Below are 20,012 nucleotides of genomic sequence, written 5' to 3' on the forward strand. Positions count from 1 at the left end.
AGCTTTTTCTGAATCACAGACTGAACGACTAATACACCCTTCCCCATAGTGACCTTATCTGCTCTACCTACCCACCAGAACACAGGAGAAGGTCTAGACTGACACTTAAATGCATCCCTAATATACCTCTTCCACCTCTGCACTTTTGCTCTTACTGTTCTGCCTTGCCCCTGCCGACCCAGATCCTCCCTGGTAAGGCCCACTGCAAAAGCCACCTCTTCCATGAAGCCTTCTTTGACTGCCTGACTGCCTAATCCATTAGTGGCCTCTCAGTCCCCTGCCCCTAGGGAGCTAGAGCCAATCCTCTTCAGCACTAACCACTTAACCTGCTCAGAGGTCCTGGAGGACAGACCAGGAGCTTCTCTGTCCACCCTGACCCCACAGGATAGGACAACAATGTCAGCAGGCCGGGGTACCCTGTGGACAGCCCTCCTGTTCCACAGCTCTCTAAGCCCTTCTAAGCCCTTCTACCATGGCCATTTAATACAGTGTTCCAGAGCTAAGGCCCTGGAGCCAATTTTCCTAGATCCAAATCTCAGCTTTCCCACTCACTGTGTGACCTTGGGCTTGTTAGCTAACCTTTCTGTGCTTCAGACTGCTCGTCTATCAGTGGGAGGAATGATGCCACAAGGTTGTTGTGAGAATGAAATGAGTTAGCACATAGAAGTTCTTAGAACAATAGCCCACACGTAGTCACACTGCTGTATTTACCATTGTTGTTAATATTTATACTGCTGTCATAACCAGAGGACACACAGAAGCACCAGACACAATCTCTGTCCCCTAGAGATGGGAGTCCCAGACAGGAACAGGAAAAGGGAGTTCCATTTCTTATCCCACTTAACAGTCAGACCACCTTGGAAGGAGTGATGGCCAGCCCCACTTTACAGATAGAGAAGTTGAGCTTTCAGAAGGTGGTAGGAGGTTCCCTAGGGCTCACAGCTGTAAGTGGCAAGGCTGGGATTCAGCACCAGGTCGCGGGGCTCCAAAGTCCACACTCTTTCGGCAAGCCCGCTGCCTCTCAGTCTGGCAGAGAGATAAGCCGAGTACACAGATAGCTGTAATCCAAGGTAGAAAGTGATAAGTGGCAAACAGGGGCTGAGAAAGGCTGTAGGAGGGCGGGCGCCTGCCTGCCCCGGGAGGGGAAGCGGTGGCGGGCAGGGCGGGCTTTTGAGAGCAGATGACATCGGAGCATAGCCTCCAAGGTGGGCAGGCCGAGCTGGAAGACTTTCAGGCTGGAGAGGCCGGTGTGAGCAAAGACACGGGTGACCAGGGCTGTAGCATCTCGCAGGTGCCTGGTGGGTCACAGAGGCCCAACAAATATTTGTGAAAGGGAGGGAGGACGGAGAGACAGGGAGGAAGGGTGAGTATACCCTGACCCCACTTGGCCCAGGAACTTCCCCTGTCACGAGGAGATAGAAGTCAATTCCTCCTATTCCCTGAAGGGCTTCATGGAGGTCCCGGGGCCCCTTGTCCTATGACACCCTGGAGAAGTATCAGAAGTATCCCGTACCAGGAAGAACTTCCCAAGGCGTAAAGCTGGACAGGGCTCCTCTGTGGGGCAGGCCAGTGGTGTGCTGGAGCCGGCTGGGACTGGCTCACATGGCTGAAGGCTAAATTTTCTGGAACTGTGGGAGCTGGGTGTTGTGAAGTCAGCAGCTTGACCTTGGCCGCAGGGGGAGTATTCATACAATGGAAATCGGCAAACGCTATCTATCAGGTCTTCCCCACTTTGGAGAGCCAGATGTTAAACACTTACCAGCACATCACTGCGCAGTGTCTGCCAGGTGAGGAAGCAAGCTCCCCATTCCCAGAAGGATGCAAGCAGAGGCAGTTGCCTCCTGAGAAGAATGAGACCTAGGGGTTCTCGCTTCGATGACCTCAGAAGCCCCTTTCGGGCTCTGAGAGCTGATGAAAAGTCAGGTTTGAGAAAAAATTAATCAGAGTAATTATTCATGCTAGGAAATCATTAACCACTTGACTCAGAGGCTGGGAGGAGGGCAGAAACCTGAGGAAATGCGTAAGGTGCCACACGTTTGCAGATTTCACAGGTAGAAAGTCTTGTCCGGCATTGCACAGGGAGTTGGGGCAACACTAGGACCAGAACCTGTGTCTCCAGCCTCCTAGCCAGGGCTCGCTCCGGGGCACATGCGCTGGGCTGGTGGGCATGAGGACATCTTCCTGCATAGTCCGTTTGCTGTCTCTCCTCCAATAGAATATAAGCTCTGTGACAGAGACCCTATCTGTCTTATTTACTGTCGGATTCCCAGTGCCTAGTTTTGTGCCTGGCACATTGCAGAGTCAATAAACGTTTGTGAGATGAATCAGTGTGTCTGGGATCCCGTCCTCTGACAGTCATCCTCTGAGACCATTACCACTCTGGCCCCAACACCTGCTTAGTGACATGAAATCAGAAGACTGTTGTTCAAATACCAGTTCTGCCCCTTCCTGTATGACTCTGGCCAAACCATTGGGCCCCTTGAACCCTCAGTTTATTTCTCTACAAAGTGAGTTGTGCGATCTCCGCCTGCCTCGTGGCACTCAGGTAAGACATAAAGTGCTTTTTACAAACTCTGAGTGCTGCACCCAGAGGAGGAAAGGGGAGGCTAGGGAAGCCAGCTTTGAGGGCCAGGCCAAGCCCCAGGGCTCCCAGTGGACATGGGATAGTGGCCAGGTGGCTGCTCTCTTTGGGCTGATTCTTGGGGTAATCGGGGTCAGATAGGCTCTTTGGAGAAGAGAGGTGGGGGATGTTGCCAAACGGAACTCAAGGTTCTAAAGGGGCAGGGAGGGGAGGCTGAAATGAAGGCAGCAAAGGAAGAGTTTGGGGAATCCTCTTCCTCCAAAGACCAAGTCTCTTGAAGCAAAGGCAGTGGGCAAACCAGGAACTTTAGAAAGCACTTCTGTGCCTGCAGAGCTCTTTGTTGCCACCTACCCTGCCCCTCCCAACCCCCAAACCTTCCCTGCTGCAAATTGCCTTAACGGGTGAGCTTGGACTGGCACTTGCCAAGTCGGGTGGGGGTTGGATGGAAAATCCTGGTATGTTCTGAAATCAAACCAGTGTTCCAAATGATTCCGTGGAGAAAGGATTTCTGCCACTCTCCTAGACAGCCATCCGAAGACACCCCCCCCCCTTGGTAGAGTGGGGGACACGGAAGGGGTCCAGCTCATTCTGGGTTGTGGAAGATGAGGAAGGAAAGTCGGGGGTGGCGGTGCTCCAGAGCCCTCCCAAGTGGCATCTGATTTTTGCAAAGGGGGTGAGGGCAGTGGGAGACTCAGAGCTGGGGCCAGGGAGGCAGGTGGAGAGGGTGCCCATGGAGGGGACGAAACGTCAGCCTGGGCCCCCGGGGGGAAAGCAAAATAGAAAGGCCCTGTGTCAGCAGCCAGGCCCCTGGCGGCCAGGCTCTCGGCTCCATTCTGTTCAGCGGGATTCTAGTTGGCACCAGCTGCAGTCAGGAACAATGCCTGGATTTCTTTCTTTCTTCTTCTTTTTAAAAAAAATTTTAATAGAGGGGAGAGAAGAACTAGAGCCACTCATTGAACAGCTCAGCATCATGAAGGCGTCTGGGACCGTGTGTCCTTGAAAAACAGCACAGACTCAGGGAGCCCCCCACAGCTGGCTGCAAGGTGCAAGAAGGCACATCATTCTGGGAGCCGGGGGTCCAGCCTACTGCTGCCTCACGCTTGCTGGGGGCCTGGGGCACGTCCATGCCTCACTCTGGTCGTTTCCCCAGCAGAGCCTGCCTTCCAGATGCCACTCAATACCAACTCCCCTCCTTCCCCAGACTTTTAGAGTGCTATTTGCTGGGGACGGTCCTTTCTGATAGCCTGTGAGCTCCCAGAGGACCGGGCCGGGCTCGTCCTTAGGCGCCCCTTGCCTCTCCCCCTGTCCTTGACCGCCTATCAGTCACTCAGGCACTATGCTGGGTGATGGGATAGAGCAGTGAGCCGGCTTCTGGCCTGCAGTCTCAGCCTGGGAGGAGATGGGTGCACATCAAAATAATCTCCCAGCCTAGTGAGGTGTCATGTTGGACAGACGAAACTCCCTGTGCCTCAGGTTCCTCACCTCCAAAATTGGAGACATTACTACCACTAATAAAAATCAGCTCTTGTGAAGACGAGAGGAGTCTGTGGGCATGAGACCCTCGATGTCTGCCACAGAGTAGGAAATTTAATACGTAATCATTATGGTGATAATTATGATGGGGGAGGCAAGGGCAGCAGCACGTGGGGGCTGAGACCAGGTAGACGGCACATCTGCCGGAGGTATGGGGCAGGCCTCTGAGCATGTGGCTGTGGATGTGGCCTTAAAGTTTGGCAGAGGTGTGTCCCAGGAGGCAGGAAGAACATGAGGAGCCAGGAGTGTGTACAGAATGCTGGCAATTCTAAAAGCCACCCAGCATGGCTACACGCATGGGGCAGGGCAAGGGGGTAGGAGACCTGAGACCAGAGGACTGCTGTCCAGGTGAGGAGGGGAGACATGGAAGCTCTGGGATCTTCTCCTACCCCCTCCAGTGCCAAAGAGGAGGGACCCTTCCCTCAGGATGCTGGAGCTGCCAGCATAGAGGGAGGAGGCGTCATTCTCCTCTGCTGCTTGCTCTAGGCCCCCCAGGATTGCTGGACCTCCTAGCTCCCAGGTGGCTCTCTGGCAGCGCTGGAGCAGAGAAGAGAACCCTGTGTCGGAACACCTGGTTCTTGTTCCCGCTCTGACACTTCCCAGCTGTGTGGCCATGGGAAAGCCACCACCTCCTTTCAGGCTCAGTTTCATCACTAGAAAAGGGGCCATTGCGGGCTCAGAAGACGGGTGGTACCTTGTGAAGCAAGGTGTTAAGGTCATGACCGACTGGACGATCCTCTCTGTGTACACATGTTTTCCTTTCCCTACACAGCTAAAGGAGACACTCTGAGGGCATTCCCCAAAGCAGGGCCCCCCTAAACCCTGAAGTACACTATAGCTCAAGAGTAAGGGTTCAATCAGAGCCAGAACATTGGACATCCCATGTCCCATACTCTCCTACTTGACAGATGGGGAAACAGGAGGACGGAGAGAGTCTGTGAAGCGCTCATGACACACTGCAAGTGGCGGGCTGGGAGCAAAGGTGTCCCAGCTCTCAAAGCAGTCTCTCCATTGATTCTCCTGGGCCTCCCAGCAGAAGAAGGGAGTGGTGGCTGAGCTGGGTCTGGAACCATGGGGCAGAGAGCCATGATGGGAACTGAAAAGATGGCATACCTGTTGGAAAGATCTGGAGAGCCAAGGCCAGGCGGCTGGGCAGGTGCAGCCTCAGAGAATGGAGTGGGCAACCTGACTGTCATAGGGAGAGGTGGCATCCCAGGGGTCCCTGCTATGATGAGGGGCACACCTACTCTCTGCTGGGCCCAACCACCCACCTCTAGAAACATTGTTGCCTCAGAGCTGGGCAAGGACCAGGTGCCTCCTGGATCCACCAGTGAAGACTGAATCTACTCCTCATGACCCCACTACCATGGGAGGGGACCTGATCATCCCCTGGCAGATGAGTCCTTCCCCCATCCACCTCAGAGGGCTCAGAAAGTCACCTTGTTTGTACCATGGCCTGGTGATGAATGAAGGCAAGTCCTCATTCTCAACCCTGAGGTCCAGCCCCACCCACGGAATAACTGTGAGTCTTTAAGCAGGCCACTTAACCTCTCTGAGCCTTTGTCCTCAGTGGAGAATTATACCTTCTGGCTTATGCAGAGGATGGAATGAGAAATGCCTGGGAAACAGGAAGCTCTCGACAAGGTGACATTTCTCCGGCTCTTTTAGTCCTTAGGCTCCCTTTTGGGGAGACAAGGGTGAATCCTGGAGACAGAGAAGGCAGTCCTGGCACCCCCACATGTGCTGGTTCCCTGCTGCCCAGCCCACTGAGGGCCTCCAGCTCAGGAGGCCATAGTCACTATACCCTGTACGGGTTCTCTGCTCTCCCCAGGACATACAGCCTCTTCCCACTGCCTTCCTCCTGGCCTCCTGGACCTCCTGGCTCTCCGCTCCCCAGGCCTAGGCCTAAGCCATGGACTTCTTTCCCGCTCATGGTTCCTGGAAGGCAAGGCAATTAATAAAATGTAAGTCTACTCTGAAGATAGGTGGGGCAGGACCCTGCACTGGCACACACAGGTTTGCCCCGTGCACTGAGCTGCCTCCAGAGCCATGTGATTTCTCAGCCCTGCGTTGGCTGAGTGATATCTGTCTTCTCAGTGGCTGGGAAGTGAAAGCACTTTTCCCTCTGCCTCACCCCCAGCTTTCTAGGCACACAGAAGCCAGGGTCAGGAGGGTGGAGGCTCAGGACACATAATCCCCAAAGAGGCCCGGCCACTGCCATGAGACCTGACCCTTGGTTTAAAGAAGCCCAGAGAGGGCTAGCAACTTGTCCGGGACCACACAGAGAGTCTATGGATGAGGAGGCAGAACAGGGCTAAGATGTCAACAGGAAACATTGTTAATGAGAGCCTGAGTTTGAATCCTGATTGACCAAGGGACTCCAAGTGTAGTTTGCTCTGAAGGGGAGATGGTAATAGAGCATCTAACTCAAGGCAGTATGAGAATTCAATACGCTCATGCTAAGAGGCCCTTACCATAGTACCCAGCACACAGTAGGTACTAAATAAGTCATAACTTCTTCCAAGACTCCACAGGGATCCAGTCAGCCTTGTTATTTCTCTGAAGGATGAATAGAGACAGCAAAGGCCTGAGTCCCAAGGACTGGAGGCCAGGATCCCTGGGATGCCTGGGCAGACCCAGAGCCCAGGTAAGGTATCTCAGACTTGCTGCCATCTTATCATGCTTGCCCAGCTAGGAAGAGCTGAAGTTACCCTTTGCTCAAGCCTTCTTTGTATCCTAGGCTTGGCTCTTCTGCTCTCTGCAGTAGCATGCTAATTTTCAGATGTAAGTTAGTGGGCGGGGGGATTTTCTGGACAAGAGTTTTGAACACAAGTGATCATCCCCAAGGCTGTCTCCATTCCCCATTTCCTGGAGGTGGGGAACCCTTTTCACTTGGTGAGGAATTTGGACAGAAATGATGAAAGGAGAGCATCCTGACCCATCCTGACCCATCTAGGTCTTGGCTGAGGCTGGATTTTTGCCCTCCAGGCTCTTAAACCCGGAATCTCCACATCCTGAGGTTTTGGACCTGGGGTGGTGTGGGGGGCTGGGAGCTTTCTGGCTATTGCGATGCTATAGATTTCCCAGAGGGAGCAGTTGTGGCTCCAGCCACCACTCAGCCAGCTGAATTACACCTTCCAGCCCTAGGTCAGGCTTTTAGGGGGTTCTGGAGCTACCCCCATGTCCTGACTTAGGGTCCTGGGCCGCCCAGAGGCTGAGGGGGAGGGGCTCAGGAATGTACTCCCACAGGAATGTACTGTACCATGCTCCTCTGGTGTCCTGAGAGGTCTGGAAGGTTCTCATCCCATCCACCTTCCCCAGGGGTACACTATCTGCCACCTGTGCAGAAACGGCAGCTTGGTAACAGTCCATGTGACAGGTCTAAAGACTGAGGCCCCGGAAAGGAAAGGAGCGCCTTCCCGTGCACCTACTGGCCTCCGGGCGGCAGAATTTCCCCTGGGAGTATCAAGCAGGTTCCTGGCATCCCCTCCCAGGCCCCTGTGGACCTCAGCTGCCGCCCTCTAAGCCCTCAGGAATCCAAGCTGTGTTCACGGGCTGTCAGACTAGCGAAGCCTTGAGAATGAATTCAGGGCTGGCAAATTCATTTTGTTTCCTTTCCCTCGGTGGTGGAAGGAGTGATCTAGCCGGCCCTGAAGGAGTTCAAGCCGAGGTCAGAGATGCCCACTGAAGGATGTTTTTAAATAGGGTGAGGGGGGAGGGTACTCTGGCCTGCTCCTCACGCTGGCCCAGGGTCGGCGCTGATCACTGCCCAGGAGGCCTGGACGATCCTCGAGTCTGCGTGGCACGTCCGCGCTCCCAGGCGGGCCTCGTCAATCAGGCAATGGCCCTCGCCTGTCCTGGACATCTTCCGCTAGTCTCAGTTCCCGCGGGAGACCCCCGCCCGTGCTGCCTCCGGGTACCCGCCCCCGGCGGTGTCATTGTTCTCTGACGTCACGCCGCGGCCCCGCCCCTCGACCCTCACCACCCCCCACCCCCCACCTCCGGCTCCTGGCGCCCGAGACCCTCGCAGCCTGCAAAGCCCAGGCAATGCAGGGCTCCCCCCGCGGCCCTGCCCGGGCTGCGCCCCCTTGCGCTCTCCCCAACTTGCCTTTGTTATTCCAGCTCCCTTCCTCGCCTCGCCTCCGACACCGCGGCAGGCTGCAAAACACGGAGCGCGGAGTCACCGCCACACCTGGAATCCGAAGCGGGCGCCGGCCGAAGCCTCCCCCGCCTGTGCAGGGAGGAGAGTGCTTGCGTGCGCGCGAGTGTGTGTGTCCAACCCGCGCCGCGCGGGCGCCGATTATGATTTGGGACTGAGGGTTGCCGCAAATCACAAGCGGTGATGGGGGGTGGTTCTGGGTGTGAAAGAGGGAGTGGGAGGAGGATATGGGTTTGTGTGTGTACGTGAGCTTAAGGATTTCATGCACGGGGGAATTTTTTTTTTTTTTTTTTTGGAGTGTATTTGGTTGTACGGCGATGTGTGTGTCTGCGTGCAGTTGCGTATGTGTAAATGCGGTGGCTATGGCCGTATGCACGGGTACATTTGTGAGGGAAAGTGTACGTATGTGCGTGTTTGTGTGTGCGGACGTGTGGAAGTGTGTTTGTAAAACTGAGTGTGGGCGCGACTATGTGTGCTGTTTGTGTAGGAGTTTCCGTGTGAGTGGCAGTGGACGTCAGCCAAGGTGGGTGAGCACTTAAATGCTCTCGTGGGTGGCTCCGCAAGGGGAACCCCGCGAGTGGGTGCACCCCGCTGCACCTTGTGAGTGCCATCCCTCTCCGTGGCCCTTGGGGCAGTGCGCAGTCCGGAACGTAGAACTGGGCCTGGGTCCCGGCGCCCCCATCCCACCCACGTGCACTGGGCCTTGGGCGCACTCGACGGTCCTCGGGGACCCGCCGGCCTCTGGATCGCGCAGGGTGCCAGGGTCAGACCTTGCGTCCGGGTCCATCCCGGTTGTCGGGGACACCGCGCTCCAACCTCCCCCAACGTCGCCCTTGGTGGTGACGGTGTTTGTGGTGTGTTGGGGGGGTTCCTCTACTCTCCCCACCAGTCAGTCCCTGGGCTTTCGGAACAACCCCAAAAGTCACCTCCAGGGGAACGCTTGGGCAATCCTTGCTAGCAACTAGATTACCCCCAAATAGGTTACCTGACAGCGTTCACAGCCCCAAGTGCACGCTAGTCCCGGGCGCGCGAACCAAGGGGGTACCGTGGGTGCCGGGTGGTTTCCCCCCCTCCCCAATGTGGTCCCTTCCCAGGCTCAGCATTTCTCTCCTACTCTAAACTTGCAGGAGCGGGGAGGTGGGGGCGGGAAGGGAGAAGTGGAAGAAGGGGGAGAGAAAAGGGAGGTGAGTGACGGGGTTGGGGGGGGGGGTGACGCGCGAAGCTTTTCCGAGCCACAGAGGGGGGAAAGCTTGGAGAGGGCCGGGACTAAGGAGCGGGGAAGAAAAAGCAAAAGAAGGGACAGGAAAGGCGAGGGAGAGAAAGAGGCGAAAAGGAAAGAGGTAGAGAGCGCTGAGAGCGCGAGCCGAGCGGAGCCGAGCGCTGGCGGCGGCGGCGGCGGTGCCGCGTAGCTCCGTTCCGTCCGTGGTTCCGTACCTGCTTTTGCGGGCGGCCGGCGGCGCGGGGCCCTTTGGAAATAGAATAGCCAATGTAATCTGACACTTCAACTTGCTCGGCTCCGGGCGAGTTGATTCACTTACTCACCCCCTAACGCCGAGTTCCTTTTCACTGTCTGTGGACATTAAAAAAGCGAGCGGCGGCGGGCGCCCGGGAGAGCAGGCGACCGGGCGGCGGGCGGGCGAGCAGCGACCCGGCGGCGGAGCAAGCGAGCAGCGCCGGCGCAGCGCGGTGACCCCAGCCCCGGTCGGCGCGGAGCAGGAGCCGAAGCGGAGCCGTTCTCGGCGCCCTCGTAGCGCTCCTCCCGGCCCGAGCCGGGCCTGCCCGGCAGCGGCCGCGGCGGCAGCGGCGCGTCCTCCAGCGGCGGCAGCGGCGCTCGCAGCGCTGGGTAAGTTTGGGTCCAGACCCGGGCGCCCACTTGCCCCGGGCCTTCCTCTCGCTCCCCGCGGACTCTTGGGGTGCGAGCGTGGGGCGCTGGGCGCTGAGGGCTTATCCCTTGAAGGGTCTGCCGGGGCCAGGCAAGCCGGGCGAGCGGCCGGCGGCCGAGCTCCACTGCGCTCCCCTCGGCGGCCCGGGGACGAGGCCCAGGCGACCGGCGAACGCCCGGCTGCGCGGAGCCGGCTTGGGCTGCGCGCGGGGGCCGAGGATCTTCGGGTGTGCGGGGCGTGAGTAAGGTTGTGCGCGCGCGGACCCTGTGCCCGCCTCCTGCCGGTGCGCCTCCAGCCCTCGTTCTGAACGCCCGGGCAGGAGCGGGATTCGGGCAGGGAGGGAAGGACCCGGGTAGGACCACCTCGGTCTCCTTCACCACCTTCGGGGAGACGCGAAGTTGTGCGCCTGTGTGTAGGAGAATCGTCGGAGACGGCGCTGGATTTCGGGGTGGCAAGGGGTAGTGGTGCTAAGTTGTGCATCTGAATTTCCAGGCAAAACACACACTTTTGTAAATGGGAGGTGGAGGCGCGGTTAAGTTGTTCGTGTGTGAATTGCCCGGGGAGACGCGGCGCACGGTACTAGCGGGGAACGCGAAGGGGTGTGTGTTTGGGGCTTCCCGTAGGTCCTGAGAAGCCGGAGGGGCCTTAAGGCTGTCGCCCGGACGGGGCTGCCCCGGCCAGAAGGGGAGCCCAGAGGGAAGATGTGCGTGTGTGTGCGCGCGCGCGTTGCAAATACGAAAGTAATTTCTCCGTGTTCTTTCTTCCTCTCAGTCTCCGGCGGCGGCGGCGGCTGCCCCGGGGGAGTGGGAGGCCGGCCGGGGCGGAGGTTGGGGGGCCGGGCCGGGGCCGGGGCCGGAGCTGGGGTGGGGGGGCGGGCTCTGGAAGCTTGTTTCACATTCCTGGCGTCTGGGCTGGGGAGAGAACAGTGGGGAGCGCGGCCTCGGCGTCTGGGGCGCGGGCAGCGGGCGCGCGTCGCCCCCTCGCCGGGGACATCTGTCCAGGAAGCCAGGCGGGCGGGGAGAGGGCGCGGTGCGGAGGGCAGGCTCCCCGCCCCGGAGCAGCGGGGGCGCGGGCGAGGGGCGGCCGCCTTCCCGGCCATTGTGCGCCAGCAGATTTTCACGGGAGACTGCCCCGGAGCCGCCGGAGAAGGCCGAGAGTCAGCCTCAGCCCTGGGTTTAAAAGACACTCCAGGAATGTAAACAACCCGGGCAGGAGGGCGGGCTGGCGGGAGCGGGCCAGGGCAGCTGGCCCGGGCCCCCCACCCCTCCCTGGGGGACAGCCCGACAGCGGGGCCGCCCAGCCCTTACCCCTCTACCTGCCGCAAACTTTTTCTTCCTCTGCTTTCCCTTCCCACCTGGCCCCTCTAGCTGGGCACAGAGCGAGGGCCTCTCCTGAGGCTGGGGCACTGAGCGACTGACACCCTGCGCCTGACCCTGGAGGCCTGGAGGCTCGGCCCCTCCTTGGGTGTCCCGAGTTCAGGCTGCTCCTGCTCCGGAGCCGCGGGCTGCTTCCTTGGATAGTGCCAGAGTAACTGGGGCTCTGAGAGCTGCCTGCCTGCCTGCCTGCCTCTCTCTCCCTCCCTTCCTCCCTCCCGCTGCTCCTTCCCCACTCTCCCCCTTCTCCTCTCCCCTGACTGCTTTTCCAATGCCTTGACATGAGGGAGGAAGATTTAACTTGGCAGCCCAAACAAATGTTCTCTCAGAGGTCCCCCAAGAAGCTGGCGGCCGGGCTGGCAGGGTGAGGGCACTGCTCGGCCAGTCTTTTCCTCCTCGCGGCTCTGCCGTGGCCGTTTGGAGCCCCCTGGGTGGACAGCCCCGGGCATGGGAAGAGTAGAGCCCAACCCTGCAGATTTAAAAGGGCAGTGAGAAGCTGACTGTGGAAGCCCTGGGCTCGGAGCTGGGCAGAAGCCGCAGGGAGCTGCCTCCTGGTGCCAAGGGTTTTCTGGAGGATTTTCTTGAGCAACAGTTTGTCTCCCTGCTGCAACCCGGGAACAGAGCCTGGTAGACCAGAGGGTTAACCGGCGCTGTCTCCTCCTCTCCTGTGGGTGTGAGGACAGGCTGGTTACACAGGGCAGGGCAGGAGGCCAGAGGCTGTTCCCAGAGGTGCCTGCGTTTGCTTATTATTGTTTTTCTGAAGGTAGAGATAAAGAGGCAGGCGCTGTGGTTGGACAATGGGCAGCTTGGCTGGCGTTGAATTCGGACTTGACTTCGCTAGTGTTGGTATGGTCCCGGGAGTTTAAAAGTTGTTTGCAAGATATCAGGGAAGTTTAGACCTGGGGGCGAGCACCTAGCTTTTTCTGTCCTGGCTGCTTTTTGAGGAGATCCAGAGCAGAAGTTGGGGTGGGGTGGTGGTTGGGGTGGGGGGGAATTCCTGGCCCCTTGCTTCCCCACTGCCTGGCCCCGGTGGTGTGGTTTGTGAATGCCCCAAGCCTTGTGCTGACCTTTTTCTCATCAAGTTGAGGATGTTGAAACACCAGCATCAGACAAAAGACACATTGAAAGCCCTATCTGCCACAGAGCACGTGTGACTTTGGGGCCAAGGGAATGCATCTGGAGGGAGATGGTGTTTTCTTCTAAGTTTTATGATTTCGGTTGGGTTTTGTTTTTCCCAAAAGGACAGAAGCATCTCCTTGTCCCAAGTCACGAGGTTATGAAACGCTGTTTTCACATGTAAATCTAAAAACCTTAGACTTTGGAGAGTTGGTGGCAGGGACTGGAGCTGAGGGGGTGGGGGCTCGGGGGGCGCTCAGAAGTAGGGAGTTTTCAAGAGTTTTAAATCGTTTTTGGATTGGGGTTTTGAGGCATTTGGGATATGGCTCACAGAGAAGAGTTGGGAACGAGAAATTGCCTGACTTCTGGGAAGCTTTGATAACTAACCCTGTCTTTGCAAAGAAGGGATGTCTGGCTTCTTGGTTGGGGACAGTATGTCCCTTTTTCCTCCTAAGGAAAGAAGAGAGGAGGATCCTCATTCCTTTCACGGCCAGAGACTGAGGGGTTTAACCACAGAACCACAGGTTCTCTCTCTCTCACATACACACACACACACACACACACACACTCCCCTCACAACAGTAACACAACACTCTTTTCGTACTTGGCCCCCAGAGGTGTGCCCCCATATAGGACAGGTGCCCGCTGGCGACTCATCCTGGAAAATCGCCTAGGGAAGGCTCCCTCTGAGAAGAGCTGCACTCTTCACTTTTTCCCCTGATTGACAGAGATGGGGGGTAGATAAGGAAGGAAGGCACTCTGAGGCCTACCGTGTCCTGAGAATCCTGTCTCAAGAGTACCCATGTGTGACGCCACGGATACGGAGTTCTCAGGCCCTGGCTAGTGTCCAAACAAGCAGCCATGACCCTCACCTCAGGGTGAAGCATCGCAGTAAGAAATTTGGGCACCAACAAGTTAATTTCCGGAAGCTTCTCTGGGCACTCTGTCATGGAACCAGGAAGCGAGGCCTGCCAGGTTGTGACTGGGTCCCATACGTTTTCATTCATAACTTTGCTCCCCAGGGCTTCTGCCGGGCTCCTATCACAGCCTCATCTTTATGAGGTTCCTCGGGTTTTGTGTGGACAACAAAGGCCAGGCTGCAGTAATTACTCCGGACCCCGCTGCAGCCTTGCCTGGTGACTGCTCTGACCTCTCAGCAGGACACAGTGGCCTCTGTCCACGCCCTCTGAGGGGAAGCTCTTTGTCCCTAGGGCCTCTGACAAAGTGAGGGGAGGGAGGCAGGGCTTGCCTAGGCTGTAAACTCTAGGGGTGATTTTGAGGTTGGGCCTTGTCCTCAGGGAGGATCAAGAGAGGCTGAGTAAATCAGTCCCACGCGCAGGCTCTGGTAAGACTCCAGGAAACCCTTCGTTGATTTTGGGGTTTTCCCAGTGCTTGAGGAGATGGTGGAGGAGTGTCAAGAGGCTGGCTCCCTTAGGCCAGTGGATTCACCCTGGGACTCAGCCTCCTAATCTTTAAAATGGGTCCAAAGGCAGAACAACCCTGATCCCACTCGGCTGTGGGGATGAGGCAGATGTGAGTAGTGGAGCCCTTGGCCCGTGTCCTCTGAAGGCCTGGTGGGCTCTAGGTGCAGAATGGAGCACAAAGGTGTTTCCTTAGGGGAGTTAGTAGCATTTTCCAAGAAGCTGCTTCCCCAAGCCTACTTCCTTGGCAGCTTATATCCAGTTTTGGCTTGCATGCCCCCTGTCACAGGGTGCTCACCACTCCAAGCAGCTTCTGCCTTCAGTGGACAGCTCTGTCAGTGTGCTCTATTGCATGGCATGCTTTCTGGAAATCATCTCTTCCTGACCCTCACTCTGGGCTTGAGGTGTTGGCGGGTCCACCAGATCACAGACTCATCCTTTCTTGAACGATCACAGATTGAAGACTAGTGCTCAAGCAGATCCTACTAACGGCTACTTTCAACTGTTATTGGAAAGGAGCTGCCGGGAGTGAGAAAGGGTCCGACTGAGGGACTCAGTTTGATCTGTCAGTGTATAGGCCTGGTCTGCCTCTTGATACTTTTCTCTCCTTGGATTGCGTATGAGGAGAAGGAAGGAGCTAAGTGATGGGAGTGGGGTCGGGTCAGGGGCCCAGCGTTGGTGCCACAGATAATTCCTAAGAGTCCACTGTTGTGAGGATCATGGCCTGTGAGACACCCAGAATGTGTAAGACAGTTCCTGTTCCTTAGGAGCTTGCAGCCAGTAAGGGCAGGAAGATCAGTCCAAATAAATAATTAACCACTATGAGCTGGCTCCCTGCCATGGGGCGCATGACAGGAATAACCACGGGCCCTTGCCTTTGTGTATGGCACTTGGAGGATTTAGAAGCACTCTCCAAATTTACAGCACTCCAGCAACAACAGTGGAAGCTAGCTGCGATTTGGAATTACCCCCACTTAACAGACAAGAAAATCAAGTTTCAGAGAGGTAAGATGACCTGGAGCTCAGCCAGGACTCAGCCCCAGGCCCCAGAGATAGGACACTGCAGCCACCCTCCCAGTCCACCAAGCACGGGTGCAGAAGTCGGTGTGGACCCCGCGGGATGGAGACCTGGGAACTGAGGTTAAGGGGGGAAGAGCCAGAAACAGGAAGGGTCCCACATGGGCTTACCTGTACCTGCCCCCCGCCCCTTGCAGCCATGCCCCTTTCTTTTGGCAAAGTGTCTTAAAGTCGAGCTTGCTCTGAGCCCCAGATGCTGCTGTGGCTGCTAGGGCACATGTGTCTGTGCGTGGGTCTCCAACCCCCTCCCTGACCCTAGAGCAGGAAGAGGAGATGTTTCCAGGCCCCAGGTCTTTGTGCGGCCCAAGGCTCTTCCTTGGACTGTGATGGTTTCTATAGATACAGGCATTGACTCAGCCTGCCCCTCCTCTGGCTGAGTCAGTCCTCGGGCTAGTGGGGTGGCCGCCCTGTGGGCGCTCTTGGGTCCCTCCTATCCCCAGATGCAGCCCTCCTGCTGCCCATGTCCCTGGTGCTTGGAGCTCAGCTGAGGACCACAACAGGACAAGGCCGTCGCTGGAGGGGTACAAAGCAGGATGCAGCCTCGCAGGCTGAGCTTGTACCTCCCCAGGAAGCCTGGCCCAGCCTGGCACACCTGCACAGGTAATGACTGCAGCCCAGGAGGGCCCTGGGGCCCGCCTGTCAGGCCCAGCTGCCGGGGTTACTGCAGGATCATGCTGGGGGAGGCCGGGGTGTCTGAGCTAATTAGATTTCTTAGATTTCAATGCTCCCCTAATCCTGTTAGCCCGGCTGTAATTGTAACCACTTGAAGGTTTCAGCCGTGGCAGGCTGTTGAAGACAGACGGTGTGGGGACTCCGCTCTGCCCCAGCTCCAGCCTTAGACAGCCATCTGGGGACATGGGACTCCTTTTCCAGTTCTCTAGGGTGGGGGCCTGAGTGGTGGTAGGTGTTGCACTTTTCTTTAGAGCCTTGGTACCGCGAACTGTGGGAGCAGGCATGGCCCTTAGGATCATCCGACTTCAACCCTTCACTGTATAGAGGGGGTCACAGAATTCTGCAGGGGGCAAGGAGTGGCCCCGGCCCTCAGTGGCTGGTAGGGGCAGGGTGTCTGGGTCTTGCAGACCCAGATCTTTGTCCCTGGAGACTTCAGGGCAGGTCTAGAATTGTATAGGACTTGTGAACCCTACAGAGAAGTCTACCCCAAAGATTGGGGCTAGGGGTGCTTCATTTGTCCCAAAGCCTGCTCCCTAGTTGGCATTACCACCCCCCCCATACATACATATGTATGGATCTATACGCCCTCACACACACGATGTCACCTGTGCTGGCCCAGGTTGCTGCTGAGGACTCAGGCCCATCTCTCCTAGGGCTCTCAGACATGGGGGGCTTTTTCTCTTCCTCCCCTGTCCCAGATTCTTGATCTCCTAGAGGGTCCAAGTCAATGCGGATGAGTGCTTTGCCAGAAAATGGCACAGCTATTCTGATGGGGTGTGTGTGTGTATTAGAAGACAGTTTCTTTGTACTTTCAAAGGCTCTCCCAAAATTATTCTTTTGGTGTCTGGTTTAAATGAAACTTGCACCCTGTCCCTATGCTCTCTCCTGCCCTACTCCCATCCGCATTTCCCAAAACTTCAGTCATCCACTCAGAGGTTGGTGCTTATGGGAGAAGGGGTGGGGTGGCTGTGATACCTTCAAAACCCCTGTTGGGGAAGTTCCCACCAAGCAGTCCCATCCTGTCCTCCACGTGGCCCTAGAGCAGCAGGGAGAGAGGTTCAAAACTTCCTTCCACTCTGGACGCTCCCTGACTCCGAGCACATAGTACAGAGCTGAGGGGCGGTAGGGCTCACCTGGTCTGACCCTTCCTTTCCTAACCCAGGAAACCCAGGTCTGGGAAGAAAGAATCAGCCGTATCTAAGGGCAGCAGTGAATTAGTGACACAGCCAGGCCTGGAACCCTGTATGTCCAGCCCATTAGCTCATTAAACATTTATTGAGCATCTACTGTTGGCCGGGCACAGCCCCGTTAGCTACGCTTTGGAGCTCATGGGTAAATGCGCTTCCATCTTTCACTGGGAAGGACCAGACGAGCCTGGGGAGGATGGGGTACATTTCTGAGCTCTCGGGGTGAGGAATAAGCATGGGGCTTTTCAGAAGTACTCCCTGATCCTACACATCTGGGAGGGGACAGGCATTAGCACTCCATCTAGCAATGTGTTTCTTAAAAGGTAATTGTGGGTTAGTTGCATTGTAGATTGGAGGGAAGTAAAATAAAAACCTTCTTGGAGGATATAAAGTTTCTTATCTGCCCAAAGCCTGCTTAGTACGAGAAGATGGGTGGCTTCCTTTGCCTGTCCCCTACCTCCACCCAGACATCCTAGTGCTGACTTTTGTCCTTCAAGGGCTAATGGCCCACAGCCTTTTCCTGCTAACATTTCCTCTGCGTATGGAGAAGCAGGCAAGGAGCCCCCTTGGCCAGCCCTGGGAATCACATGCGTCAGGCCCAGGTGAGAGCAAATGAGGAAGAGCCAGCAGGCTTAGGACAAGGGAGAAGATGCTGAGGGCCTGGACCTCACCCTGTCCACAGGCCCTTACCTAAACCCCCACCCTGCCCCGTGATAGACCAAAGCTGGGAAACCTGGCCCTTGGCCATGACCAGCCAGCCCTGTGGCTGAGGGACAGATGGGGCAGGGAGTCCTCTGGGAAGGGTTCAGAATCCCTCACTTGGCATTTGCAAGTGGGGAGGACTTTCCAGCCTTCTCATCTGGCAGTTGAAGAGACCCAAAGCCCAGAGAGGTAGAGGGACCGGCTACAGGTCCCACAGCAACTTGGCTCCCCTGCACCAGGGAGGCTGAGTTGTCTGTGGGTGGACAGAGGTGGAATTTTCTATTGCTATCATGTTTTGGTGCTCCTGCTGTTGTTTACAGCTTTAAAACAACTTCCCAGCGTCTACCAGAAACATCCAACAGCCAGTACTTCTCAGGCTACTACTTTGTTTGAGGCTCTGCTTAGACTGCCTGGCGTTCATTTCTCAGCTCCACTCTTCCTGGTCCTGTGACTTGGGGCAGGTTCTGTTAAACTTCTCCAACTCCCGTCTCCATGTCTGCAACACACACTTCTTCATGGTTTAAAAAGTTTCATTTCACCTTCCCCCAGGCTGTGAAAATGGAGCTCCTACAGCACCTGACACATAGTAAATGCTCAAGAAACAGGTCCTCAAACTTACACAGGAGACTCAGGTCAGGTGGGTTGCTCAAGGTTCCCTGGTACCTCAGGGCCAAGCATGGCTGGACCTGGCATCCAGACTTCCTGACCCTCAGCCTCCTTCTGCCATTCTCTACAGTCTCCCCTCTGTAGCAGCAAGGGCCAGCAGGTGATCTCTAGGAGGCCCTCCGTAACATTTAATCAAGTTCCTTTCAATTCACCCTACCAGGGAGGTCTGTTCCCCTTGCCAGCATGTTCCAAGGTGGAGATTTACATCTGGGTTCCTCCCTGCAAACCTCTCTTTCTTCCCCTGTAAGGCGAAGCCAAATGGAGGATACCACTTCCTTCCTGGGCTCTTCCCACATGGAGAAAAGGAGAGCATGAAAGACTGGGCCTTGTCAACCACGTAATGGGTTGTGGGACCTCAGGCCAATGACCGACCCTTCTGGGCCTTAGTTTCCTCACCTGAAAATCGAGAGTTGAGACCACATCAGGGTTTCCCAGAGTGGGTTGTCAGGAACCACAGTCCGCCAGAGGAAGGACAGCAGAGCACAGCCTCCTTCCCCCCAGGGACCCTGCCAGCCCTTTGCCTCACTCAGTGGTGCCCAAAAGAGGAGACCCTCCTCCCACCTTCCTTTTTTATGCAAATAGCTGTTGAAGATACCCCCTGTGGTCCCTTCCTGCTCTGGCATTGATGACTTGGTCCCCTGGTTGGTTTCCCTGTCCAAGAACCACCTTCCCAGAGGGGCTGTGCACAGTGGGGAAGTCGAGGGCAGCTTTCACACGGACAGAGTCCCCTGTCCCCTGCCCCTGCCCCTGCTGCCTCTGCTGAGCGCCGCCCGCCCCTCCCGCCAGCTTTCTTGGCAGTGCCCTCTGACTTCTACCCCTTAAACCCACAGTCTTCTGTCTCACTCTCTGGCCTCCTCTTCTTTTATTGTTACGAGACCACAAATCTGTCTGTGGCTGGGCAGTCCCAAAAGCCAGGCCAGCTTGGCAGAGGGGTGGGACCTCTGCCATGTCCCTAGAGATGAGCCTCGAAGACAGAGCAGCTATCAGAGCAGGAAGAGCCTCGTGCTCACCCTGCCAGGGCCACACACCCCTGCCCCCACATGCATACTTTTGCAAGTCCAAGTTTGTCCAGAGAGATGATCCACAGCTTTATTCCTATTCTTTAATCAGTTTGGACACCCGAGAGCAGTGTAAGAACCATGACCTTCATCCAGGGGTCTAAAATTGCCCTAGCCCCTGAGTGGAACAGGACTGCTGTGCCGTCTTGCCCCACCTCCTGCCCGCAGACTCTTCTGTTGCGACTCACTGGAGTCACCACGCTCGCCATGGAGGCATCTGTGTTCACAACTCCTGCTTCTGATCCAGCCTGACATCGTCCTGGGGAGGGCATCAAGGCCAAGGGAGGACAAGGGACCTGACTAAGGTCACTATCAGTGGCAGTCCCCTAGGACACAGGACCTGGTACGGGGGCTGGGGGGTGAGGAGGGGGCCCAAGGGATGGCCTCCTGTGCTGGCTGAGTGCACTGCTGGAACCGTCTGGTCTTGTCCTCTGCAGGTGCCCCAGAGATGTGTACCAGAGCTTCCACAGTCATGGTCCCCAGCGAGCTAGGGACTAAGTGAAGGGAGGAAGTCCCCACCTGCTACATCTTCTAGGAAGGCTGGGCAGGTCTGGTTTAGGGCTTATGTCCTCTGGCTTGGGAGA

General features: G+C 56.8%; 1 protein-coding gene and 1 long non-coding RNA gene across 7 annotated transcripts in view; one reads left to right on the plus strand and one right to left on the minus strand.

Annotated features, from left to right (window-relative positions):
* Positions 1 to 650: 650 nt before the first annotated feature.
* On the minus strand, positions 651 to 9,461 carry LOC101692190. 3 transcript variants are annotated; one of them, XR_006607713.1, is made up of 3 exons: positions 7,377 to 9,461; positions 1,514 to 6,673; positions 651 to 1,295 (listed from the first exon to the last, which is right to left on the minus strand). It is a non-coding gene; the product is annotated as an uncharacterized LOC101692190 (long non-coding RNA). The 3 variants fall into 3 exon arrangements; XR_006607714.1 differs by having other exon boundaries at positions 652 to 1,295; positions 1,514 to 6,052; positions 6,589 to 9,461; XR_006607712.1 differs by having other exon boundaries at positions 666 to 1,295; positions 1,514 to 1,665; positions 1,760 to 9,457.
* Positions 9,462 to 9,767: 306 nt separating this feature from the next.
* ZMIZ1 (zinc finger MIZ-type containing 1) overlaps positions 9,768 to 20,012 on the plus strand; it is a 233,348-nt gene continuing 223,103 nt past the window's right edge. For all 4 annotated transcript variants that reach the window (XM_045083551.1, XM_045083554.1, XM_045083552.1 and 1 more), the window contains exon 1: positions 9,768 to 10,116. The gene's annotated coding sequence lies outside the window, so the exon portion shown is untranslated. The remainder of the gene's footprint in view (positions 10,117 to 20,012) is intronic.

The sequence above is a fragment of the Mustela putorius genome, unplaced genomic scaffold (assembly GCF_011764305.1).
Source record: "Mustela putorius furo isolate JIRA1106 unplaced genomic scaffold, ASM1176430v1.1 tig00000698_pilon_pilon_pilon, whole genome shotgun sequence".
NCBI classification, from domain to species: Eukaryota; Metazoa; Chordata; class Mammalia; order Carnivora; family Mustelidae; genus Mustela; species Mustela putorius.